Genomic DNA, 25,673 nt, shown 5'->3' with positions numbered 1-25,673 from the left:
ATCCCTAACACCCTACAATGTAATTCAACCGAAAAGGGGTATATTCACCGCCAATAAACGTCGACAACTCCTCTGTTATATATATATATATATATATATATATATATATATATATATATATATATATATATATATATATATATATATATATATATATATATATATATAAATATAATGCAGTGATACTAAAAGTTAAACAGAGCAAGTACATAATTTTAACGGTTCAGAGCGGCGGACCGGTCTTCATCAGGGTTTGAAAGAAATTCTCACCTTCGCCAGAAAAGTAAGGCGTAAATGGTGATCGCAAATTAGTAGAAAGCTCTACGAAATAAATTTAGCACTTTTGTAGGCCTGATAAACCTGGAGCCATTGGTTTCGTAACTGAATTAACAAGCATGCTTTCAGTGCGCACAGGCAGACATGAACACGTCACGCTAGATGAGCGCGGACACTCGCTGTCAAAACGCTGGCGTGAGCAAGCGCGGCAGCATCAGCGAGCGAAGTGACCTTCGTGCTGTCTATTGCTTCAACGCAAACCTACCGGTGGGAACACAGCACGGACAAAGGTGTGAACTGCAGATCTGCACATCGCTTTCCAGCTACGGCGCGCGCGACCGCGCGCGGTTGCTGGCGCAGTATAAGCTGCCCCACCCCCTCCCTCCCTGCCGCGCTGCTTAACCGTATTCCTACCTTTCGCGTGCGATATTGAGCCGCGATTATCAGTTCCCCTTGGGCGCGGTCGCGAAATACGCAGTCGCTGCCGGATCATAACGCCGCCCCATGCCTCCCTCCCTTCAATCCTTCCACGGCCATTTGCTTACCACTTTCCTCCCTCGCGCGCGCCAGATTGAGCCGCGATCGACGGCTCTCCTCGCTTGCTTTCACTCGCACATACAGCATACGGCGAACGGCGATGGTTATCGATCTTGGATTTTATATGCAACATTACGGCGACGGGGACGCTGAGGGCAAAAATGCGCCTGAAGAGTCCGTATAATTGCCATGGCAATAAAAGGCATTGTCCGTTCCGGTGATTTTGGTGGTCCAGCATAGGCGCGGGAAAAGAAAAAATATTTTAAAAATATTTTTCTAGGGGTTGCAAAGCGAGTACGTCCTTGGTCTTTAAGCTTTAGGTTGAGCCTCCGTGCGTGACACCACGTTAGCTCGTGCGGATTCCTCGAAGCGACAATAAGTCATTCATGATGACCACTTCAGTGGCAGGTCGGAGGAAACAGGATTTATTAGTTTGCCTTAGTTTGCCACTCATCCGCTGAGGTGCACGTGGAGGAAACAGCAAGCGGCGACCAGCGTCTGAATTTTCGAGTATAGCGGATGTATCCGCGCTCACCTCTCACGGCGTACCCAGGAAGTACGTCAGCCGCCCCGGTCTCATTAATTTCTTTAGCCTACGTTCCAAATTTATGAGTGAAGAAAATTTATCTCTGCTCGCGTGGTAGCGCGGATGCGATGATTCCGGCCTCTGGTTTTTCCAATGATTTCGGTTGATTTCTTGCTTCTAAACCGAGTAAATTATGTGTTAATCGACGCACGAAGTTGTGAGGTCTTCACCAGTACCGGATTTTTCACGGTGGGGGACTTTTCTGACGTTTTACGAGTGTGTCAAGTTCCGACTACGCCGCGGTACAGCCAACCCTAGCGCGGTAGCTACGCCTAACCTCAGCGAGGCAGCGCGGGTAGGCCGGGGCCTAGCCGTGCGACCACGGACCAAGATGGAGCGCAGGATGGTGATCGTGGAGGGAGAAGTCATCTCTCAAGAAGAAGCAAGCAGCCCCGGCTGGATGACGGCATATGGCCGCAAGCACGCAAGGGGATGAGAGCGGCGACTACTACCCGCGAAGACAACCCAAGACGTGGCGAGTGAAAGGACAGAGGCCGCACTGCCGCCCCACCGAGCGCGTACCAGCACATCGTCGCCACCTCAAGTCTCCCTCGACTGCCGAGGGACACATATCGCATCATCGTTAAGCCGAGGGACGGCCTGAACGTGACCAAGGTTAGTCAAATACGTTTCGAGCAAGCCCAAGCCATGACGGTGGCCCTGGCTCCGGCCGAAATCGAAGAGGAGACCATTTGCCCCAAAGCTGCCCAAAATATCTATGTGGTGTGTACTCCTTACGAGAAAAATGAGTGCGCCTACGTAAAGGCACAGCAAGTCCGGCTAGGGGAAACACGTATCGGATCTCTGTGTACCCGGCTTCCCCCGACGACACGTGTGAAGGTGTAATACGGGGTGTCGACGTGGATATCGACGAGGCTCAACTCCGAGCAAGAATCGTGAACCGCCGCAACCCAGGAGCCGTCGAGGCCAAAAGAATCAAGAACACCACGGCTGTGGTAGTATTGTTCAAGGGTATGAAGGTGCCCAGTTATGTGTCTTGCGGCGCGAGAATGTTTCGCTGCACGCTATACAGGAGATACACGGAGGTTTGTTGCGGCTGCGGAGGTTTAGGACATCGTGCCGACGCTTGCCCTAATCCAAACAGCAAGTGGTGCCGCACGTGCGGACAGAAATCGCCAGCGGACGATGATCAGTGCATTCCAAAGTGTTCGCTATGCGAAGGTCCATATCCCTTTGCGGACAGAACATGCAAACACAAATTTCAAGTCCCCTATATTGTCAGAAGGAGAAGACGCCAATGCCATCGGCGCGCCGAGAATACGCAGGTGGCCCGAGGAATGCAGTCACGCGACTCCAGCGTATGTACCAGCGTCGCCAGCACCCTCGAAAGAGGTCGCTCCAGGACGCCATCTACGCGGCGGCGCGACGCCAAGCGGAGCCGCTCCCATTGCAAAGGGCGCTCGGCGTCTCGAGTCGCGAAGACGTCCAAACCCAGAAAGGTAACGCGGCCGGTATCGCCAGAGCATAGTGCACAGTGTGAAATTCAACTACTACGTCAGGAGGTCGCTAGTATCAAAGAAGAGCTATGCAATCAGATAGTTGCCCAGGCCATTCAAAGTAGGGTCGAGAGCGCGAAAGCGACGGATAATGCCGTGCAGAAGAGCACGCATGAACCCAAAGCCGAGGTCAGCAAAACCAAACGTAAGACTCCGGAAAATCAGGCAAGCATTAACCAGCTCGCGCAGCGCATAGGAGCACTTGAGAGTAAAGTAGGGGCTATAGAGAATAAAGTAGTAGCAGTTGAAAACAAGATGGTTATAAGGTCCAAGTCAAAGGTTCGTAGGCAAGCTGCAGCTAATGACTGTACTGGGACGGCCCCGAAGGGTCATCAAATCTAAACTAGCAAAATGGCGGGCACTCAAAAGGATCTAGTAATTTGGCAGTGGAACTGTGCTAGCTTTCAAAGGCGCAAGACTTCGCTGCAACAGTACATTACAGCTGAGGCCAAAAGGCCGCAAGTAATTTTGCTACAGGAGACACTGTGTGTTCCACCCACCCTCGCCGGGTACAAATCGGTGGCGGCAAAGGGGGAGTCCAAGAGAGGTAAAGCTACGCTAGTGAGCAAAAAGCTCGCATACGTTGAACATGACATTCAGTCATGTCGCAGCAGAATGGAGGCGCTTCTCGTTGAGGTTATCCCCAACAGCTGGCTTAAACAAAGCGCGTTCATCCTCAATGTTTACAGCCCACCATCCGATCAGAGACAGTCTTTCCACTCCCTGTTTATGAAGGCGGCTTCGCTCGCTAGAGAGTCACCGTTAGTAATAGCGGGAGACTTCAACGCCCCACACAACGCATGGGGGTACATCAGGCAGACGGCTAAGGGCACAAATCTAGCGCGGGCCGTCAATGACCACGCGCTAACAAACATCACCGATCCCCGTTTCCCTACGAGACTGGGCACGTCGGTGGCTAGAGACACAACCCCCGATCTCGCCCTAATCAGAAATGTAGAGCAAACAACCTGGGATAACAAGTAAGAAAACCTGGGCAGCAACCACTTCATCATTAGTGTTACCCTTCAGGTCAGAGCCCCCCAGGCCAGGGAATTTAAAGTGACGGACTGGGATGCTTTCCGTAAGCTCAGAAAGGAGGAAACGGGCGAATGTGCCAGCTTCAGCGAACTCGTAGAGACACTCAGAGCAGATGTTGAAAAGGCTACAAAAACTATTCAAACCAAGCTCGAGGTTTCCAAAATGGACCCGCACCTCGCACATTTCTTGGAAGCCTCTATATTGAGGCGATGGAAAACACAAAGGCTTAACCGGAGGTTGCGAAAGAGGGTTGCCGTACTTAACAGGGAGATTGAACAGTACTGCACCGAGTTAGCTAGGCTACAATGGGAGGAAATCTGTTCAGCTGTCGATGGGCGCATGCGCACAGGCGGAAAATGGAATCTCTTTAAACACATGCTATATTAGAATCAGAATCAGAATCGGTTTTATTGAGACCATTAGAAAGATTACAAGTTGTTAATATTCAGAAGAAGGTCACGAAGTCAAAGGCTGCAATGGGACCTCTTTTACAAAGTACACGTAATGAAACAAAAGTACAGCAGTTTCAACTAATTATTAACATAGAGAAATTACAGGTTTTATTATGAGTAGCATGATTGAAGAATTACATATGCATAAATGTCATGAAGAAAAGGCACTGTAACACAATCTCGTTGACAACTGATAAGGTAACTGTGTAGATGACGTTAAAATACAGTATAATTCGCTAACTCGAATGTATATGTAAGGCAGAGACAGAAACCTAATGGTATGGCAATGGAAAATAAAATGCAGGCACCCTGAAAGAATGCTTGTGAGTATGAACTAGGCATCAGTATTCCACAGAATGTACTCTTTTAGTTGTTTCTTAAATTCGTGAATTTTAAGTGTTCTTATATGTAATGGTAGTGTGTTCCAGAATGAGATAGATGAAAAATGGACGCTCAGCTTACCATAATTAGTATGTATTTAGTATAATTAGTATGTATAGCTTATGTACCTAGGCTATATTTAACGAGTTGCGTGACTGAAAAAATGTGATTAGTTCGTAGAAGGTATGAGGCGTTTTTGTTATATGGGCTAAATGTAATTATCCTAATAGCCTGATTCTGTAGGATTTGCAATGAGTTTAAATGGGTTACGTAAGTGTTTCCCAAACTCCCCAGCAAGTAACGCAGTATTTAATGTGGGAATGAATAAATTAAAAGTATAATGATAGTAATATTTGATGGTTAAATATGTTTCGTGCTTTCAGAAGTACCCTAATCCCGTAGGGAATGTTCAGTTTTACTTTGGTTGGGTGTTCAATAAATTTAAGATTTGTGTCTACATCTATGCCAAGATAATTACATGAAAAACTTGCAGGGTAGGACTTGCGCCCAGAAAAATAGGAGGAATGGAGTGAACTGTTCGTTGGTGCGAAGTGAACACAACAAATTTTGTTTTCGACGGGTTTATCTGTAGCTGGTTAGTATGGCACCACTCCAGCAGGCTGTGTAAATCGTAATTAAGGTTAGATACTAAGGTTGTCAGACATTTATCGGAGTTAATGATAGTAGTATCATTTGCATAAAGTATACATTTCGAAGAAGAGAGGCAGTTAGGCAGATCGTTGACGTATAATAAAAATAAAAGCGGACCCAATATGGAACCCTGGGGCACGCCAGTATTAGTGAACATGGTTTTAGAATTAACGCCTGAAATAGTACTACCTGCATTCTGTCTGTTAAGTAATTTTGTAGTAACAAGGGTGCCGGGCCGGTAATTCCGAATGATTCAAGCTTACGAAATAAGATGCGGTGGTTTATTTTCTAAAACGCTTTGTTTAAATCTACAAGTACTGACGTTGCATAATTGCCTTCATCGATAGCGAGATTTAGTTGATCGCTTAGAGCAACGAGAGCCAGTTCGGTCTAGCAAGCCGAGCTAAAGCCGCATTGGAATGGTGAGAGAATGTGAAATTTTGTAAGATAATTAGTTAAACGTTTTTCTATTAGCTTTTCGATTACCTTACTAAAGAAAGGTTATACACAGATGGGGCGATAATTGGAAATTAAAGAGCGGTCACCTTTCTTAAAAATTGGGGTGATCTTGCCTTGTTTTAGTTCTTGTGGGAAACTGCCTGATTTAAACATGAAGTTGATTATGTCTGCAAGGACATCACTTATTAAGGGTGCAATTAATTTTATATGGGAAGGGTAGAATTTATCGATGCCGGCGCCGGTTATTTTCATGTTGTTTATAATGTTCAGAACTTTTTTTGTTCAGAATTTAGTTTCCTCAAATTTCGTCTTATTGGGTGATTTTAATGCTCCCGGAATCGACTGGACGTCTCTCTCATTTTTTGATCATGGTAATGCATTAAACAGGAAATTTGTTGAATTATCGTTATCTCTTGGCTTAAAGCAGGTCGTTCACAGTCCCACCCGTGGTGACTCAGTACTGGATTTGATTTTTCTCAGCACTGATTTTGCCAAGACGGGTTACAAGTACGAAATAATTGATGGTATCTAGGATCACAACGCTGTTTTTCTATCTGTAAACCGGCCAATCCATAGCCAAAGTTTTACGCTGTCCACGTTTCGAGACTTTTCCAGAGCTGATGACGTCCGTATCACAGATGAACTATCCAATAATTTTGACGCATTTTTGGCACTTGGACTATCTAGTGACGTTGATGCGCTCGTGGCGTGCTTTGAAAGCATAGTCAAATCATGTATATATCGATTCGTTCCTTTGAAAATTAAGAAAAAAAACATTAACCTTCCTTGGATGAACCGAGAACTGCTGCACTTATCGGGACGTGCTGGTAGACTTCGCACTAAACGCTCGAATAATCTTGAGGCATGCGTTTTGTACGCTCAGGTAAAAAATTAACTTCACAAAAAAAGCACCTCGGCCAAAATTTCTTCTATCATGTTCAGTTGCCGAAACTGCTCAAGTCTAACCCCCGTAAATTCTGGTCTTTCAGATCTCCTGGATCTTCTTCTTCCACATCTTTTAAAATCAACAACAGTGTTGTTAACAATGCATTAGAGATTTCAGAAGCATTTAATACATATTTTCAGTCAGTATTCGCCTCGGATGATTCCAGTCGTTCAACATTTGCAACTAGCGATTCATATGCAATTGATGATATCAACATTAGCCTAGAAGGTGTTTTGAATCTCATACTAAACTTAGATACAAAAAAACCAGCCGGCCCTGATGGAATTCCGAATTCCTTTTTAGTACGATTCTCGCTATGGACATCTAAATATCTGTTTATTATATGTCAGAAGTCGCTTAATAGTGGCGTTGTGCCTTCTTCCTGGAAAATAGCTAAAGTACTACCTTTATATAAATCTGGTGACAGGCAGCTTTTATCTAACTATAGGCCTATTTCTTTAACTGCAACCTCATGTAAAATACTAGAACACATAATATATAAGCATATAATACTGTTCCTTGAAAATAATAACCTATTAAACAGCTTTCAGCACGGCTTCAGGCGCGGTTTTAGTACTGTAACACAACTTACGGAGTTCACTCATGACCTTTCCCATTACATCGACTTAGGTAATCAGATTGACACCATTTTCATTGACTTTAGCAAAGCTTTTGACACAGTACTACATTCTAAATTGCTTTTGAAACTCCATAATATTCTAAATAACCCTCAGTTAGTGCCTTGGATTTCCAGTTTCCTTTCTTTGCGTTCCCAATTCGTATGCTATGATTCTGCGGATTCGTCTGTAGTCGACGTCACCTCAGGAGTCCCACAGGGATCCGTACTTGGCCCTCTACTATTCTTATTGTTTATTAACGACCTTCCAGACCATGTTACTTCAAAAATACGCCTCTATGCAGATGATTGTGTTATGTACAGCCCAGTTGACTCACTTGCTGATCATCAGCGCCTTAAAGATTCCTTTGTTTCATTTTGTGACTGGTGTGCTACTTGGAAAATGAGCATAAATTTTGATAAAACTGTTGTAATGTCTTTTACTCACAGACACATGCCCGTATGTTATGATTATATATGCAACGGTGTACCACTAACACGAGTTTTTCAATACAAATATTTAGGCGTCATTTTTACACCCACTTTGTCTTGGTCTAAACATATAGATTACATTTGTAGTAAAGCGTTAAAAAAACTTGGTTACATCCGCCGGAAGTTGTCCGCTGCTCCGAGGGACACTAAATTAGTAGCATATAAAACACTGATTCGCCCAATTTTAGAATATGCTTCCTCCGTATGGAACCCATATAAACAATGTGAAATTAATTGTATTGAGTCTGTCCAGAGGAAGGCTATTCGTTTTCTTTACCATCGCTTCGACCGAGACTTTTCACCATCAGCTGCTCTTACGGAATTAAACCTCCAGTTTCTTTCTAGGCGGCGGCACATAGAATCTCTGAAGATTTTCTATTCTTATAAGAACTCTCTTTGTCACCTACCAGATCCCTCCCTTTTAATGCCAGCTTGCCCGACTTCAACTAGAGCTTATCATGCCTCTAATATCAGACCACTCCGTCCACGCACTAACACTTTCAAATACAGTTTTTTTCCTCGCATGATTGAACAGTGGAATTTGTTACCTGCCGAAGTTCGTTTGTTACCCATTTCTCAATTTTTAAATGCTATTGCTGATGTATAGTTCCTTCACATCTTTATATTTCTATGTTCTTGTTTCTGCATATCATAATCAGTTTTCCTCGCATGTACACCCACTCCTGCCATAGCCCTAACGGGCTGCAGTATGTATAAATAAATAAAAAAAATAAAAAAATAAGAACTTCCTGGGATGTAGTTGGAAATAAAAAGAAAGCATGTGGCAGGCGCTGGGGCACGGAATTGTCATGCGCAGGTGACTGTAGCTCGCTGCTAAAAAGGAAATCGGCAAACGCATCAGCTATATCCTTGACGGTCTTGTATACCATAGCCTGATAAGCAATTTCTTTTATAGCTTCGAAATTATTTGCCCTGTTTAAGAAGGAGTTAACAATTTGCCTTTTTTTTATGTTTCTACCGTATTCCAAAACTTTTCTTTCGGATCATGTTTTTTTAGCTTTCCACAATGTGGCAGAAAGCTGGTTAGAAAACTATTTGTACCGACTGGCTAAATTCTTGTTAAATGGTTGTCTTTTGTTTTTCTTATAAAGATTATCCTTTTTGCGCATTGAAGCTAAGCGCTTATCTGTTATCCATGGATATTGAGGCGACGCGTACTTCTTTTTGCATATAACTTGAACGGAATGACGATCAACACATGACTTAAGCATAGAGATAAACAGTGCAAATGCCTTTTGTGGATCATTTGTAGAAAAGATGGGGGACCAGACAAGGTTCGACACGGCGTCAATGAATGATTGTTTGTCTATTATAAACTTCGTGTACGGGATTTTTTCGGAGCCATGAGTATAGTGAAAGTTTAAAAATATAGGATAGTGAACAGTTATGTCGGTCCTTATAACACCTGCGTCTGGTGGGTATGCCAAATTCGGTAATGTATGGTCAATTAATGTACCTATGGGTTGGTTAGCACATCGTGTTGGTATCTTAATTAAACATTCATAACGAAAGCTGTTAAAACAATCAGAATAATGTAAAGCATCAGTAGACGTACTATCAGCGAGGTTAATGTTTATGTCGGCTATATTTATTACGTTTTTGTTAGCATCTGGTAGCAGTGCCATGACTTTATGGAGAGCAGTACAGAAATCTATTGCTGATGACGAGGGTACACGATGTATGCAACCAATTATTATGTGTTTGTTGCCTATGTTGAGGAAGCCATTTTTAAATTCAATCCAAACGTCTTCACAATTAGTTACATTAAATTCAACATCATTCCTTCAGTTCTAAGTAATATCTGAATAGATATACAGCGCTGCACCGCCATGGTTGCTGAGCGAGTATTCAGGAACAAAACTAGAAAAATAGAAAAGGTGTTTATCGTGGTCGCTCAACCAAGTTTCAGATACTCCGATGACTGAAAATGGGAAGGTGAATGAAGAAACAAGATCGGAGAATTCATCGAAGTGCTTGCGCAGGCTGCGCGCATTCAAGTGCAAGACAGATCGCTGATCATTTGAGAGTAGATTGCTTAACTGGTTGGCTGTTAGATAGGACGAAATCGTGAGACTTGCCTAGGTGACAGGCGTGGCGCAAAGGTGGATTAGAGTTATGTTATCACTGAAAGGTCGGATTCGGCTGCGATGCGAGAGACGCGGCTTTCAGTTGTTTTCCGGGGCCTTGATTTGACAGTTTTCTGTCCGCAGAAATCTCCAGTTCTTGGTTTTTTTCAGATCCAAGGCTTTGGAAAAGAGAGCTTTGTTTTGAATTGTTAAATGTTCATTAACGAAGACAGGGTTCTATTTTGCTGTTGCGAGGCCAATATTACTCAGGCATGCCTTCGTGACGAACTCAGCTTTCTTCGTTCTCGAGCAGAACCGAGCGATGATATTTTTATGTTCTGTTTTAGCAGGAACACGATGAACAACGTCGAGGTCAGTTGTCGTTACTGGACAACCAATTTTGTTGCCAATAGTTTGTATGACTGTCGCGCAGCCCTCTCTTTGTGTGCAAGGAATGCCCTTAATCTCGACGTTACTTAATCGAAAATATTGCTCCAGTTCGCCAACTTTCTTTGTGAAAGTGTTGTTGTTTGCTTGTAAAGCTTTGTTTTCGGCTTTTAGCTCTTTCTTTTCGGCACTCAGCTTTTCGACGGGTTTGCTTAGAAATTCCCCGCTAGCTTCCAAACTATCAGTTCTTTTCTTAAGTTGTACGACGTCTATGCCCGAATTGCTCGTCCTGAGCGGAAATTTCCCAAAATTGTCACCAAGAAGTTTTCGCTTACGTTTCCAAGCTTGGATTCCATGTCATCAATTCTTTTGGCGAGCTCCGCATTTGTAGGCATTGTTCGCCCACCAGACCCGGAAGGCCGCACGAGACGACGCAAGCTTGGCAGTACAAGTTAACACAAGTTCAGCAGCAATGTTTGGCAGCGGCTGCAGCAATATTAGAATCACAAATGACAACGATACATACGCATATGACTAACCTGCGGATGCAAAGAATGTTGGTCAGTGTGTGTTCCTGTTGCCACAACCGCTGCCAGAATAAGTGGCCGGCACTGCTGCGCCCCCTTTTATTCTCTTCTCACGGCGGGTTGGTGGCGCAAGGGCAACGCTGGCTCCGATAGCACCGAAGATGCTTGAACGGCGCAGCTGCTGTAGGCCGGAACACACGTGGAGGCACATAGCGGGACGTTGGTCACTGGGAGTGGAAGACGACACAAGCCTGCGGATGCAAAGAACGTTGGCCAGTGTGGGTTCCTGTTGCCACAACCGCTTCCAGAATCGATGACACGCAAACGAAAAGCAATCAAAGACAGACATTGTGCCGCCTCATTCACAGGCACAAACAAGAAGGAGGAAGCGAACAAACGCTCTTAGGCGAGGTAGCCAATAGATATCTCCCGCTAGGCGCAGCACACTCAGAGCGATATCCCAACATTGAATGTGACACGGTAAAGGATCTCGATGACCCTTCGCGGAGTCCGAAATCCGAGCAGTACTTCACAACTTAAACAGCAGGTCGGCCTCAGGTCCGGACGGCATCTCAGATAGTTAAGGAACCTGGATGATAGATCAATTGAGCCGCTAACGAAAGAGGTCAACAAGACTTGGGAGAATGGATGCGTCCCGGACGAGGGGAAAGCGGCATCGGTTGTGCTTATCCCGAAACCGGGCAAGCCCATAAACCTCGACAACCTAAGGCCGATATCGCTAACCTCTTGCGTAGGCAAGGTAGCGGAGCATGCGATCCTCCACAGGATATCGGATTACATAAATGCAACGAACTGTTCCCGCACAATATGGTCGGCTTCAGGCCCGGCCTTTCCACACAGGATGTAATGCTACTCCTTAGGAAGAACATTTTTATAACAGCACTAGGGATATTAGGGGCATCTTAGCCCTTGACCTGACCAAGGCCCTTGACACCGTATCTCATATATTTGCCCTGCAGGCCACGGCCAGCCTAGATCTGGGAGCAAGGTTTCAGGCATTTGTTAGATCATTCCTCATGAACAGAACAGCCACCATCAGGATTGCACAACTCAAGTCAGATGAGTTCGCATTAGGGGCCAGAGGCACTCCCCAAGGAGCAGTCATCTCCCCCTTACTATTCAACATAGTCATGAAGGGCTTATCGGAGAGGCTCAGACCACTTCCTAATATAAGCAACTCGCTATACGCGGACGATATCAAGATTTGGTGCCCGGGAGGATCACTCGCAGAAGTAGAGCACGCACTACAATGAGCCCTAGACGCAACGGAGTCCTACCTGGAAGACACAGGCCTCCAACTATCCCCAAGCAAATCTGAATTGTTACTGTACAGGCCGGCCAGGCAAGGTGTTAGGGGGCTCACCCCCCTTAACTGACTTCCCATATCCCTCTTTGCAAGAATCGGGCAGCCCATTCCTGAAGTCGAATCTATCCGAATCCAAGGATTACTGATTGACGCGCGTGGATGTAATGCCAAAACGCTCACGCGCATTACGGCCAAAACCGAGAGAATGCTGAGACTCGTTCCTAGAGCATCCAGACGAAAGGAGGGACTAGGTTAAGACAACCTCCTCAGGATCCATCACGCTTTCCTAATGAGCCACATCAACTATGTAGCCTCAGCCCGTAACTGGACCAAAACCGAAAAGAATAAGCTTAACATTCCCATGCGCAGGAGCATTAGAAAGGTACTGGGGTTACCAGTAACCACTTGCTCGGACAGGTTAAGCAAACTCGGTATGCACAACGAAATTGATGAAGTGATCGAAGTGCAGGTCACCGCTCAGGTAGTCAGGCTCTCGTCAACCAGGGCGGGGAGACGCACCCTAGACGGGGCCTGCATGGCTCCAAGAATTCTCAATGAACGGAAAAATCACCTTATCCAGGGAGGCACGGGCAACCTTTGTGGTCAGCCCATTCCCTCGGAATATGCACCCGCAATACAATGTAGGGAGGCGAAAAGCCCGAGCATGGGCAATTTTACAGAAGGCCAGCGAGAATCAAGATTCGACTGTCTTTGTCGACGCGGCTCAGTACGACAACGCGAACGTGCTAGAGCACGTTCGCGTTGGTAATAATTGATGGCAAAGGGGAATTACGCTCCTCGGCCTCGGTTAGGTTAGCTACGAGCGAAGTCGCGGAACAGGTCACCATAGCCCTGGCCATGACCGACCCCTCGCGCACCAACGTTTTCACCGACTCATGAGCTGCCATCAAAGCTTTCAAATCGGGTAACCTAGCCCAAGAGGCTGCCTCCATTCTGGAAAATAGAACAAACTATGGCACTCACTTCATCTCTTGGTTTCCCGCCCATATGGGTTCGGATGGTCATCAGAATATACCTAACCTCAATGAGTTTGCCCATGACCGTGCGCGAGATCTAACGCGCCGCGGCGGCATGGAGGCCTTATGGGGACAGGAAGATATCCAGCAGAAGGACCCGCTCCTTACTTTCCACCAGATAACGTCTTACTATCGGCTTAGTAGAAGGGCCTAACCTCTTCCTCACCCGAAGTTAGACAGGTCTCAGTCAGTTTCACTTAGAATGCTCCAGACGGGCTCATTTCCCTCGCTGGGCTTTCTCAGCCGTATCTACACAGGCGTAGATTCCAGCTGTCCGGACTGTAACGAGATTTATTGTTCCTTAGCGCCCATGCTCTGGCAATGCCCCGCGTTACCCAACTGCCCTCTATCCAGCGAAGCCGACTGGGAAGAGGCACTCCGGAGCCCATTGCTCCAGACACAACTAGAGGCAGTCCAGAGGGCCCAAGAAAGGGCTGAACATCACGGTATTCCTACCGCGACTTGGGGCGCGATAACGTAACTCTATTCCAAACAAAAAGTGTTCCAAACTCCGGACGTCAAAATGACGCGACAGTTTCTGCGTATGGGGGCGGGAACCAGCGACGTTTTTCAATCTGCCCAATCAGCAGCCTCCATCTTTGCCGTAAGCATGTTTTGCTTGTTTTTTATTTGCAAAGGGACCGTATAGCAAGTGACATTTAGATATGAACGTCTGATAAAAGAACAATTGCGTGTCGCTGAGAGTAAAAGTGTTTTGCAATCTTTTAACGCAAGAGAAGTTGAAGCGCGCTTGAAAGTAAACACAAATATTTTAATTTTTCGAGTCATAGCCACACATGTGCCAATTCCGCATCCAATCCATTTTGCTACGCACACTTAAGATGGCGGCTACGTGAAAACAGCTGATCGGTTCTGTGGGCCGCTCTTGGTGTATTTTTGTCCGTAACGCTGCCTGATTAGATGAAATCTCGGCGTACGAGGTACTTTCGCCCGAGAAGAATTCTGGAAGCTGTGAACATCATGAAGACTGTGAAAGCGTAGTGCTCGGTGAGTAAACACATCATTCTTTCTTGTGCTTAGTGAATGAGCAGTAGCATCTGAACATCTGCGGTGATCGCATGGTGTTCACTTTTGCTTTTATTCGCATAGGATACGGAAGAATCGATGAAGGTTGGAAGGCATCTCAACAGATAGCTGGTAAGTAAACATTTTCTATAAACGATCGCAACTATCTCCGAATGTAGGTCATGTTTTAAATCGAAGGTGGTCTGTAACAGAGGCTCATTTTTTTTTTCTCTGCGACACACTGCTGCGCAGTGGTACATTCCCCCGTGCGGGCGGTACAGATACTCCGCCAACAGCCGCTGGAGGATGCGGCCTGCAGGGCAGCCGCCGAGTATGCGCGGCAGGGGCAGGGGCAGCTGGCTGAGGCAGCGAACGCGGAGGCCGCCAGTTTCCATCAGCTGCTGCTGCAGCAAAATAGGCAGGTACGTACAACTTGGCCAGTTCATTTTTTAAAGAGGTGATTAGTGCGCATGGTAATGTACATTGCAACCATATTACACATCAGAGGCATCTGTAGTCATTTGGCTCATTGGTTCATGCACTTTAATGTACATTACAACCATCATATTACACATCAGAGGCATCTGTAGTCATTTGGCTCATTGGTTCATGCACGTTTATACATCTCCTTTGAGGTGTTCTTTAACACATAGCAACTTACAAAACATTTCCATGGTTGCATGTATCACCACAGCATGATCATCATTTGTTTAACAATTTAACTAGTCACGAATACTGTCTTCTGACAGGCAGAGGCAGCTTGGTAGGATTTGCTACGTTTCACATGTTTTAAAGATAACAGACCATATACGTTTGCACGGCCATTTCTCATGTCATATGTAAATGATCTCGCTGCCCTCAAGAGTAACCTTGCTGAACCTGTAGCACTTACAAACAGTGCGAATAAACGTTTACATTGCATAACCTGCAGCTGAAGCGAGTGAATTTGTTTCGCAGCATCATCAGCAGCTGGTGGAGGAGCTGAGGACGACCCGGGTGGTGCAGCAGCAGCTGGCAGCAGAGATGCGTGGTTTGAGAGAGGCCACCGGCCTCATCGCGACAACACTTCGCCAGCTCCTGGCTGCCCTGGCTCGCCTCCGCGAGCATCCTCAGCCATGAGGGACAGTCCCCCCCCCCCCCCCATATCATCCTTTAGTACTAATAGGTACAAGTGTTGCCCATCTTTCCGTTCAAATCACCGCTGCAGCATTTGGTGGTGGTGTTGCCCATACGTCCTCGAAAGCTGTTGTGCCGAGTTGTAGCCAGTCTTGTGAAATTATGTGCAGGTCATGTGCGACCATGGCAGCGAAAGCTGATAGTGCTGTGATGTCACTTGAAACACAAATGCGTGTTTTTTTTTTGTATGTAGCACTAAAGTATGATATGACTGTTTTTCCTACATTTCTGTACCTAATCATTTTTTTTCAAGGTAATTTCTTTTCATGTGTATTTTCACTTGCAGTGCAAGTTTGCCCAAGTGAGACGTTATAAATTATATGTAGAAGTTTTGCCATATTTCCGTTAGGTGTTGTTCACTTGTGTTTTGCTGTTACTGATATGTTTCAATGCGCACCGTTTTTCCAAGGAAGATATACACTATGCAATCACTTTTACAGCAACTTCGACATTGTCTCGCACCCATACAGGTGCACTTAACTACAATGCTGTGATAACTGGAAATGAATTTTCATGCCATATGTATGTCATGTTTGCAATGTCAGACATTTCGTGCCTACGCAATGCAAAGTAGCCGAATTGGAATTTTTTTAACACCAAGCGCCTGTTACTTGTGATAGTTATTGTGATATTTCAGGTGTCCTTACCTATGATAGCAGTACAATCTAGTCCCCATTGTAGTTTAGCACAGTTTGTGACATACATAATGGAGCCATCGATGTGGCCACTATTTTGACATTCGCTGCCAGGCTGCTCTTGCAGCCGTTATATGAAATACCGTTGAAGTGCCATACGTTTCCTCACTTGTCCTTCCTTAAAAGCATGTGATGGCTGTTTTATAGTGTGATCTTATTACGGCACTAGTCATTGAACTATTTCGTGCTACAAACACGCTGACTACATAATAGACAAGACATCTTTCTTGCTGTTAAGTTGCTGAATGAAGATAAATGGTTGTGTGCGAGTTCAAAAAAACATCATTATGCTCGTGTCATATTTATGCTGTTTAACATCTGCCAAGGCCCATTGGTAGTGTACTGGGTCCCATGTAGTGAACATCACACGGCTATTTTGGCGCCATGAAGTCATGCTCTGTGTGCTTGTCTGTCATTTGCTTTGATGAAAGATGGCATTGAAGATGGGTCACATGGTTTTATTTACAATGCAGATATAAATAAACAATTTTAAACAATGCAAGTGGCACTTGAAATGAATATTTACAATGTGTGTTCCTTCAATTTCAGAACTATTTACATATGTACACTCTCCCAAGGGAGAATAACGCGCTTGACATGCCAGGCGATTGTTTTCGGCATAACTTGGCCTTCTGTCAAGGAACTGTGCGGTGGCTGTGTGGCAAAATAGCGCAGGACCTACAAGGTGCGTGAGAACAGTACACATGGTGGAGCGAGAAGTGTTGTGCTTGGCAGCAGCCCAAATAGGAAGCGAGGAGACGAAGACCAGCCTCCCATGCACAGTGCAGATGGCGGTGACAGTGTCGGTGATGACAGAAGCAACAGCAGCAGCAGCAAATCATTTGGCAAACCCCAGCTGCCCAGAGAAGTGGCTACAACATTCTGCTGATGAACACAAAGTGTTCTATCCACAGGTACTAAATGAAAGGCTCTCATGTAGTGTCACAGTGGAATGATGCAATCATCTCCGGTAGTAACAGCTCACTGGCAGAGGACACGTGAAAGCGCTGGTTATGATTGAGCAGATTTGTTAAAAAAAACAGCAAGCTATCCACTAATTGCACACATTTCTTCACATTGGTTCCTGCTCTCTATTAGGTGTGTAGACAGCAGTAATAAACACCTGCCTGCAGTGTCAGGCACGTGTTTATTGCTGCTGTCGGTGCTGCTGTCGACGCAGCCGCCTTCGCACCCTTTTCAGGTAGTGCTGGTGCTGCTGCCGTGTCGCGCCAAATAAGCTAATAACACTATCCCGGGCAGCACAGCCTCTCAGGTACATCATGCGTGATGCCCTCACTCGGGGAACTCTCTGTGGGGAGGGGTTGCCACTTTCATCGTCACTGCTGCTGTTGCTGCTGTCATCACCATCATCATCCAACAACACGTCACCTTCATGAAGACACAAGTTGTGCAACACTGCACATGCTGCAACGATGTTGGCAGCGCGGTCTGGCTCGTAGTGGAGGGCGCGGTACCGCTGAAGGCAGCGGAAGCGGCTCTTCAGAAGCCCAATGCACCGCTCCACTACGGACCGCATGGCAGCATGTGCAGTGTTGTACCTGCCTTCTGCAGTGTGTATGGGAGGGTGGCCTGTGACTGGGGTCAGGAGCCATGGTTCCAGGGGGTAGCCGCTGTCACCTGCAGGATCATAAAACATGGTGGGAAATATGCACAAAGTTTAGTAGGCGAAGCATGGGTCATGTAAAATGCACCTACTACAGAAAGACTGTAATAAAGGAATATACAGGCTGAGCACCTGACGCATCTGTGATCACAGATAACAATAGCTGGGACATAGTAGCATCCCTATTTGCAGCAAGGCAGCTCTTTGTGTAGTCTTTATTCACAAATGACTGTCAGTGTAAAAAAGAATGTGACAACGCGTGCACTGTACACTCACATTAAAAATTAGCTTAAAGTACAACGCAGGTGTGTTGTCACTTTGTTTCGTGCAGATACCATTGGAAAATTTCTACATCTCGCCTATACTTAATAACCTGACTATGACATAAGGGGTTCGGGCTTCAATATTCTCCTACGGCGCGAGCACGCTTTGCTGCATGCTGCCAGAATTGCAACTGTACAAAATTTTCCCGCTGCTCACCGAGGAGGTGTTCGCCGGCCTTGGCAATATGCCCCTCCAGGAACCGACGACGCAACCACGTAGTTCTCCAGACGTGGGCGTCGTGGTCTGACCCCGGTCGCAGAGGGTCGACGGCGAGGATCCGCATGCCTGCGTCGCAGATCTGACGAGAGCGCGCACAGCAGATAAGCGACGCGTTGCTATGACGGGCAAATTAGACAAAAATTAAGATACTTACGAACATTGTGTTGAGGGCGTAGTAGCCTTTGCGGCACATGAATGCCGCCTTCTGCTCGCCCTTCGGTGCGATGATGGCTATAAGGCTGCCGTCCACGCATCCGATGACGCCGGGAATAGAGCCGCGTCGAAGGAACGCTTCCTTCACGGCCGCCTTCTCCTCCGACGTCCTCGGGAAATGGACCCACTCGTTGCGGGCCCCGGCGTGGACGATTGCCTCCGCCACGCGTCGCACACACTTGCTGACCGCAGGCTGGGTCACGCCGATCGTCTCCTCGCTCCCTACCGAGGCTTGAAAGCTGCCCGTTGCGAAGAATCGCAACGCGCACAACACTTGCCGCTCCACCGACAGCGCTGAAGTTCTCACGCCTCCGAGTTCCTCCGCCACTTCGTCGCACAGCCACCGCACAGTTTCTTTCTTTATTTCATTTCATTTCATTTATTATCACCTTGAAGGCCCGAAGGCATTACACAAGGGGGGGGGGGGCAATACAAACACGTGTAAGAGTGGTTTCTTGCAAAACACCGAAAAAAAGAAAAATAACACATCGCTGATTTTGTACGACTTTAAACAATCAAAGAAAAAATTCGAATTGAAAGAAGTAACACGGCAATACATTAGCAATAAAAGAAACAAAAGAAAAAGAGTAGGTGGAAGGGTTGACAAGGGTAGACTATTCCGATAGGTTTATGATGGGTTCATGAACGATGTACACTGGGAACAGAAAGTTATTCAAAGCGATTTGTTAGGTATTCACGAAATTTTTTGCGGTCAGTACAGGTAACGAAGTTGTCAGGGAGCGCATTCCAATAAACGATTGCATCAGGAAAGAAGGAAGTGGTCATGGCAGATGAGCGGCTGGGTAAACGTGCTATGGCAGAGCTGTGACTTATGCGAGAGGAAGTTCGTAATGGTGGTTTAAGAAGGTGGTGCCTTGAGCGTGGATTGTAAAAAAAAGAGTGCAGCAAGCAAAGACGTGATATGATGCGGCGAGACTTCAGTGTTGGCAGACCTATCGTTTGTTTCAAAGAAGTGACACTAGTGTACCGTGAATAATGTGAAGTGATGAAGCGGGCGGCTCGGTTTTGAACGGATTCCAATGATGCGGCTAGGTAATCTTGAGATGGATGCCAGACAGCAGAAGCAAATTCAAGTTGTGGACGGACAAATGTCAAGTATGCCAACTTCTTTACCTCTGGGGATGCCTTCTTTAGATTTCTTTGTAGATACCCGAGTGAGCGCGCAGCTTTGCGACGTATTGTTTCGATATGTGTTATCCAAGAGAGTGATGACGTCAAAATAAGACCCAGGTACTTGTAAGATGAAGTGGCGCTGATGTTGACAGAGCTAATGCGATAAGTGGACTGAAAAGGACTGCGTTTTCGGGTAAAAGACATAGATTTGCATTTCGATAAGTTGAGAGGCATGTGCCATTTTTCGCACCATGACGAGATGGCATCGAGGTCACGCTGCAGGCAAAGAACATCGTCAGAGGAGTTAACAGTGTTGTAAACTACGCAGTCGTCTGCGAAAAGTCGTAGTTTACAATGTATGCTAGTAGGCAAGTCGTTTACATAGATTAGAAATAATAAAGGGGACAGACAGGCGCCCTGAGGGACGCCCGAAGTCACATCGGTAAGAGGTGAGCGGTGATTGTTTGTGGAAGTGTATTGTGTGCGCCCGGATAGGAATTGTTCAATCCATTTCAGTAAGCTATTACAGATTCCAAGTCCAGATAGTTTTTGCAGTAGGAGCTCGTGAGGCACCTTGTCAAAAGCTTTTGAGTAATCTAAGAAAACGGCGTCGATCTGGAGGTTCCTGTCCATGATAAGCAGAATGTCGTGGGTGAATTCGGCGAGTTGGGAATCACACGATAAGTGTTTTCGGAAACCATGCTGAAATGGGTAGAAAAAATTTTTGCTTTCAAGGAATTTCATTAGGTTTGAGGCTATAATGTGTTCAAGTAATTTTGAGGAAATGCTTGTAAGGGAGATTGGGCGGTAATTGGTAAGGTTTGAGCGGTCACCTGATTTAAAGATGGGCAAGATATTAGCTTTCTTCCAGTCACCTGGACCGGCGAAAGTGCCGCCGAAACTGATCGTCTGGCATGTCAAACGCATCCTCGGGCTCTCTCCTCCCGCGCCCGGACTGACGAGCCGCCGCCGCCGCCGCCAACGCAATCACGAAGGCCGCCATTTTTTTCTATTCCAAACGGAACGGGGCACTCACCGGTTATTCCACGAATTTGCCGGGTTTGTTCGGCATAATTTAGCATAATGAGCGCGTAAACGTCACTTTGACGTGGCAGTTTTTGTGCATTCCTGACGTCGCTTGACAGGCAGGAAAAATGGGCGCGGCCTCAAAAAATTCGACCAATGAGCGAGCGCTGTCGGCCATTTTGGAATAGAAACAGAACGGAATAGTTTTACGTTATACCGACCTTGGACGCAGCCAGCGGCTTCCGCGGGTCCCCGATAGGGGCCCCTGCTGAAGCTCCTCAGGATCAAATAAAGTTCACTGTCTGTCTGTCTGTCTGTCTGTCTGTCTGTCTGTCTGTCTGTCTGTCTGTCTGTCTGTCTGTCTGTCTGTCTGTCTGTCTGTCTGTCTGTCTGTCTGTCTGTCTGTCTGTCTGTCTGTCTGTCTGTCTGTCTGTCTGTCTGTCTGTCTGTCTGTCTGTCTGTCTGTCTGTCTGTCTGTCTGTCTGTCTGTCTGTCTGTCTGTCTGTCTGTCTGTCTGTCTGTCTGTCTGTCTGTCTGTCTGTCTGTCTGTCTGTCTGTCTGTCTGTCTGTCTGTCTGTCTGTCTGTCTGTCTGTCTGTCTGTCTGTCTGTCTGTCTGTCTGTCTGTCTGTCTGTCTGTCTGTCTGTCTGTCTGTCTGTCTGTCTGTCTGTCTGTCTGTCTGTCTGTCTGTCTGTCTGTCTGTCTGTCTGTCTGTCTGTCTGTCTGTCTGTCTGTCTGTCTGTCTGTCTGTCTGTCTGTCTGTCTGTCTGTCTGTCTGTCTGTCTGTCTGTCTGTCTGTCTGTCTGTCTGTCTGTCTGTCTGTCTGTCTGTCTGTCTGTCTGTCTGTCTGTCTGTCTGTCTGTCTGTCTGTCTGTCTGTCTGTCTGTCTGTCTGTCTGTCTGTCTGTCTGTCTGTCTGTCTGTCTGTCTGTCTGTCTGTCTGTCTGTCTGTCTGTCTGTCTGTCTGTCTGTCTGTCTGTCTGTCTGTCTGTCTGTCTGTCTGTCTGTCTGTCTGTCTGTCTGTCTGTCTGTCTGTCTGTCTGTCTGTCTGTCTGTCTGTCTGTCTGTCTGTCTGTCTGTCTGTCTCTGTCTGTCTGTCTGTCTGTCTGTCTGTCTGTCTGTCTGTCTGTCTGTCTGTCTGTCTGTCTGTCTGTCTGTCTGTCTGTCTGTCTGTCTGTCTGTCTGTCTGTCTGTCTGTCTGTCTGTTCGCGTGCTGTTGGGCACGAGACTGCAAGAGTGCGACGCTCACGCGTTCAAAGCCGTCTGGAAGTCTAACGTGACTAAGGATGGTAGATTCGGGAGACTTATCACATGCGCGCTGTGGTTGCTGACGTGCAAGTGAAAAGGGGTCTCGTTTTTTCCTATATATTCCTGCCTACACACCTCGCATTGAATCTTGCGCATGACGTTACTGGAATCACAGCCAAGATTTTCGTTAATTTTGTATACGAAGACAGAGTTTGGTGCCTGAGCTATGTATGTGGTCATGTGACGACATGCCTGGCAACGAGATTTTCCACACGTTCGACAACCCTTGGGCGCTTTGGGTTTCCGTGTCCTCGTCCTCATCAACAAATCTCCAAAATTTTTGTTTGTTCTATATACTACATGAGGCGGCCCCCGCTCGATACTAGCGAATCGGCTCGTCTGTTTTATGATGGTAAAGTGGTGATCGAGAATGGCAGTGACCCGCGCAGCACCAGTGGTGTATGTGAGGACTAAGTCTGGACCTGATTAGGTACTGGTCCTGTTCATCACTTCTGCCACTGTATGTGCTCCATCTAAGCATTTATGTATGTATACATGGCGAGGGTTCACTTCGTCAAGCGTTCTCTCCTTTTACGGCAGCCATGCGGACGTACCCCATTTCTTTTAATCGTTTGAGCAGGCATCCTTAGCAGGTATCCTTAGTAAAAACTACGATAGACGCAAAGCAACGTGCACTGCGGTTTGAGGGTTTTCCCGGTTCGCCTATTTTCCAACACGTTTTATCAAGGCCGTGTTTCGATTTAGATGAAGGTAATTTGTTGTCTTCTTTTTTGTGTACCTGCAAAATGAGTATATATATTTTGCGTGATAGGCTGATGTTCTAGGCTTACGTTACGTGATAGGCTTCTGGGACCGTCATCCTGGGTTTATGCTTGACTACCCTCGAAGAAGCACGCGTTGTCTCAGGTACGTTGACGTAATATAACGTAACCATTACTATCGCTTTCCCTTCACCACCTTCCTCACTGAGGTGATGCTATACGCCTGAGTAGGGGCCCTCCGCAATTATTTTGACCACCTGGGGTTCCTTAGCATGCGCGCAAATCTAAGTGCGCCAACCTTTACGCATACCGTGCCAAAACGCGGCCGCCGCGACCGGGACCGAACCCGCGACGTCCAGCTCAGCAGCGCATCATCGCCATAGCCGCCGGGGTACCGCGGCGGATTATAGCAGTTTCGTGTATTGGCGTTATCTCGTATTGTTCGCTTCGCATCACATTTATTACTAGGAGAAAGTCGTCCTCTTCATTCTTACTTCAACAGCTTGATACTATAGGAAGCATATGCGCTTTCTTCCACGTCAATTGCTATAATAAGTATGCCTGTTCGATTTCCTTCGGGGCGATGTCTGTCTCCGCTGCTTAAAAATAGGAGCGTCTGTCCTGTGAACTCAACGTGCGGAAAACGCCGGCGAGGCCTCGCAGCTGGTGAAGCTTTGTGAGCGAACGTGGCAGACATGCAGACGCTCTGCGCACACAGCTGTGCACGTGCAGCCACTTCGCGCAGACGATGTTTTTCGACCTGAATTCTCATGACAATGCACATTTCCAAAAAAAAGTAAAGGTAGAATGGCTACGACTCCTTATGCTAGAAGAAGTGCCTGTCTGACCTTTAATTTCAGTGTGAGCATTTTTCTTTGAATTGCGTGGTGTGCACTACCGCGCATTATTGGTAAATAAATACGTGCTGTCCTTCTTCATGGGGCAGCTGCGCACGTGGCCTGTGGAATATATTCACAATTAGTCAATTATTGAGATATTTATTATCCTAATTGTTATTTTATTGTCAATTGTTGTTAAGAAGCCTCGCAAATGGGGCTTACAAAGTGCCTGAGACCCCGACGTGGTTCCACAGGTATAAGTTTGCTGATGAAATAATTCGCCCTTTTGATAGGTAATACATCATTATTATGTTATTATGTTCATAGTCTGTGGGCTGGTCTTTCTGTAGTGCGGCACATCTAGGCGTTTGCTCTCTTGAGGCTCTTTGGTACTGTGCTTGTGACAGTGAGCGTTTGTATTCTTCTGAAACTCAATGTGACCAGAGAGCGGTAACACAATGAGGCAGGCGCTGACTGCTTCAGACTCGTTGGAGTGAAGGGTGGAGACGGGGTAGCGACGATTACTTTCGCAAATGGCGTCAAATATAGGGCGAGCAGTTGCCAAGAATAGTCGCCGCCACGGGTCGCAGAAATTGTTATCTTAGAGCGTACGTAGCCGGGTAAACAGGAGACATTGCTGTTTGCTTACTATGGTGATAAAGAATAGAGATGAATCATGTACCTACGGGCACGAGGCGTTCTCTTTCCTTCTCTTTTTTTGCAGTCTTCGAACGCTGCCGTTCATCAGCGAGTCTTCCAGAAAAAAGCACGGCGTGTTTACATCGCTTTGTACTCTATCCGTATTCTAATCGAACGCATTGAGGCAACTGACAAGCGCGCCTTTTTTCCGGTCACGCGGAATTGTGTACATATACTGATACTGCCTCGCACAACGTGCCTCATGTCGAGCTCTTAGCGTTATTCTTACAGCCGGCATAAGAAAAGTACGATTGCTTGTGCTTCCTCTTTATCGCTCGTCCCTTTTTCTATTTGTTCTGTTGGCTCCAGGAACATCAACTGCTACTGAAATTACGCGTTCATACGTAACGTCACGGCTAGGCATGACGTGGAGAGAGAGAGAGAGAATAAACTTTATTCAAGAACCCCGGTCCAGGTTCGCCCGCTTTGTTCTAGTTGTGTGCCAAGCCGAGCGTCGTGATGAGCTCGATCATGGCACGTACGTAGTCGGAGGAAGAGTCCGCCAGCCACTCCTCAAGTGTCGTAGGTCTACGGGTGGGTGAGAGTTTGGCAAGGCTAGCCTGAATAGCGAGACGGCTCCCCGGACAATCCCACAGAATGTGAGCATTATCCGGGAAGCCGCCACATGCCTTGCAAGCAGGTTTACCAGGCAAACCTTGTATGCAGTGTTGGAAGTGTGGGGACAAGAGAGAGTGCGTCTGTGCACGCCTCCATAGTACCGTATCTCTTCGATTCATGTGTGTGTCCGCTTGTGGATACTTCATGAAATTGTTTAGTAAATCGTCAAGTTTTTCGCGCCTTTCCGCCCGGGCCAAGGCATATTGCTCATTCAGACTCAATGGGTCCGGCCACCACAGAGAAGGGCCCGGGAGATTTGCGCGGGATGTGGCATGTGCCACTTCGTTCCCTCTGATCCCTGTGTGACTCTGAATCCACTGAATCTGCACTCTAATGTTAGGGTGTGCTTTGAGGTGCGTTGTTAACCCTGAGTGTAGTGCCGCGGAAACGTTTCTGGCTGCGAGTGCCCTGCATGCAGCCTGGCTATCTGTTCGAATGAGCAGATTTCGTTCGTGTGGATTTGGCATGGTCGCGGCTTCCACGACAGCTGTAAGTTCCGCTTGATGTTGTGATGTAATATTGCAGTGTAGGCCCCATGATAAAGGTGTAGAGTCGGTTGCCACCCCTGTGCAGAAGCCTCGATTATTTGGAGAGGCATCCGTGTATAGGATCCAGTCTTCGGTGTCGTCCTGGAGGTGTAGTGCTCGAGTTTGTCGTCTTTCTGGTTGTGTGTCTGCCCCCATATTTTGATGTATTGGGTCGACGGTAATACGGTCTAGCGTATCCCACGGGGGAT

At 46.7% G+C, this 25,673-nt stretch overlaps 1 protein-coding gene and 1 long non-coding RNA gene across 2 annotated transcripts in view; both read left to right on the top strand.

Moving 5' to 3' along the window:
• LOC142573178 (alkaline phosphatase-like) overlaps positions 1-25,673 on the top strand; it is a 192,742-nt gene that overhangs the window by 32,047 nt on the left and 135,022 nt on the right. The gene's annotated exons all lie outside the window — the stretch shown is intronic.
• Positions 14,042-14,730, top strand: LOC142571233 (uncharacterized). Its single transcript, XR_012825806.1, has 3 exons — positions 14,042-14,324; positions 14,427-14,474; positions 14,595-14,730. It is a non-coding gene; the product is annotated as an uncharacterized LOC142571233 (long non-coding RNA).

The sequence above is a fragment of the Dermacentor variabilis genome, chromosome 2 (genome assembly GCF_050947875.1).
Source record: "Dermacentor variabilis isolate Ectoservices chromosome 2, ASM5094787v1, whole genome shotgun sequence".
NCBI classification, from domain to species: Eukaryota; Metazoa; Arthropoda; class Arachnida; order Ixodida; family Ixodidae; genus Dermacentor; species Dermacentor variabilis.
The sequence above is the reverse complement of the archived record's forward strand: the minus strand, read 5'-3'. Positions and strand labels throughout refer to the sequence as shown.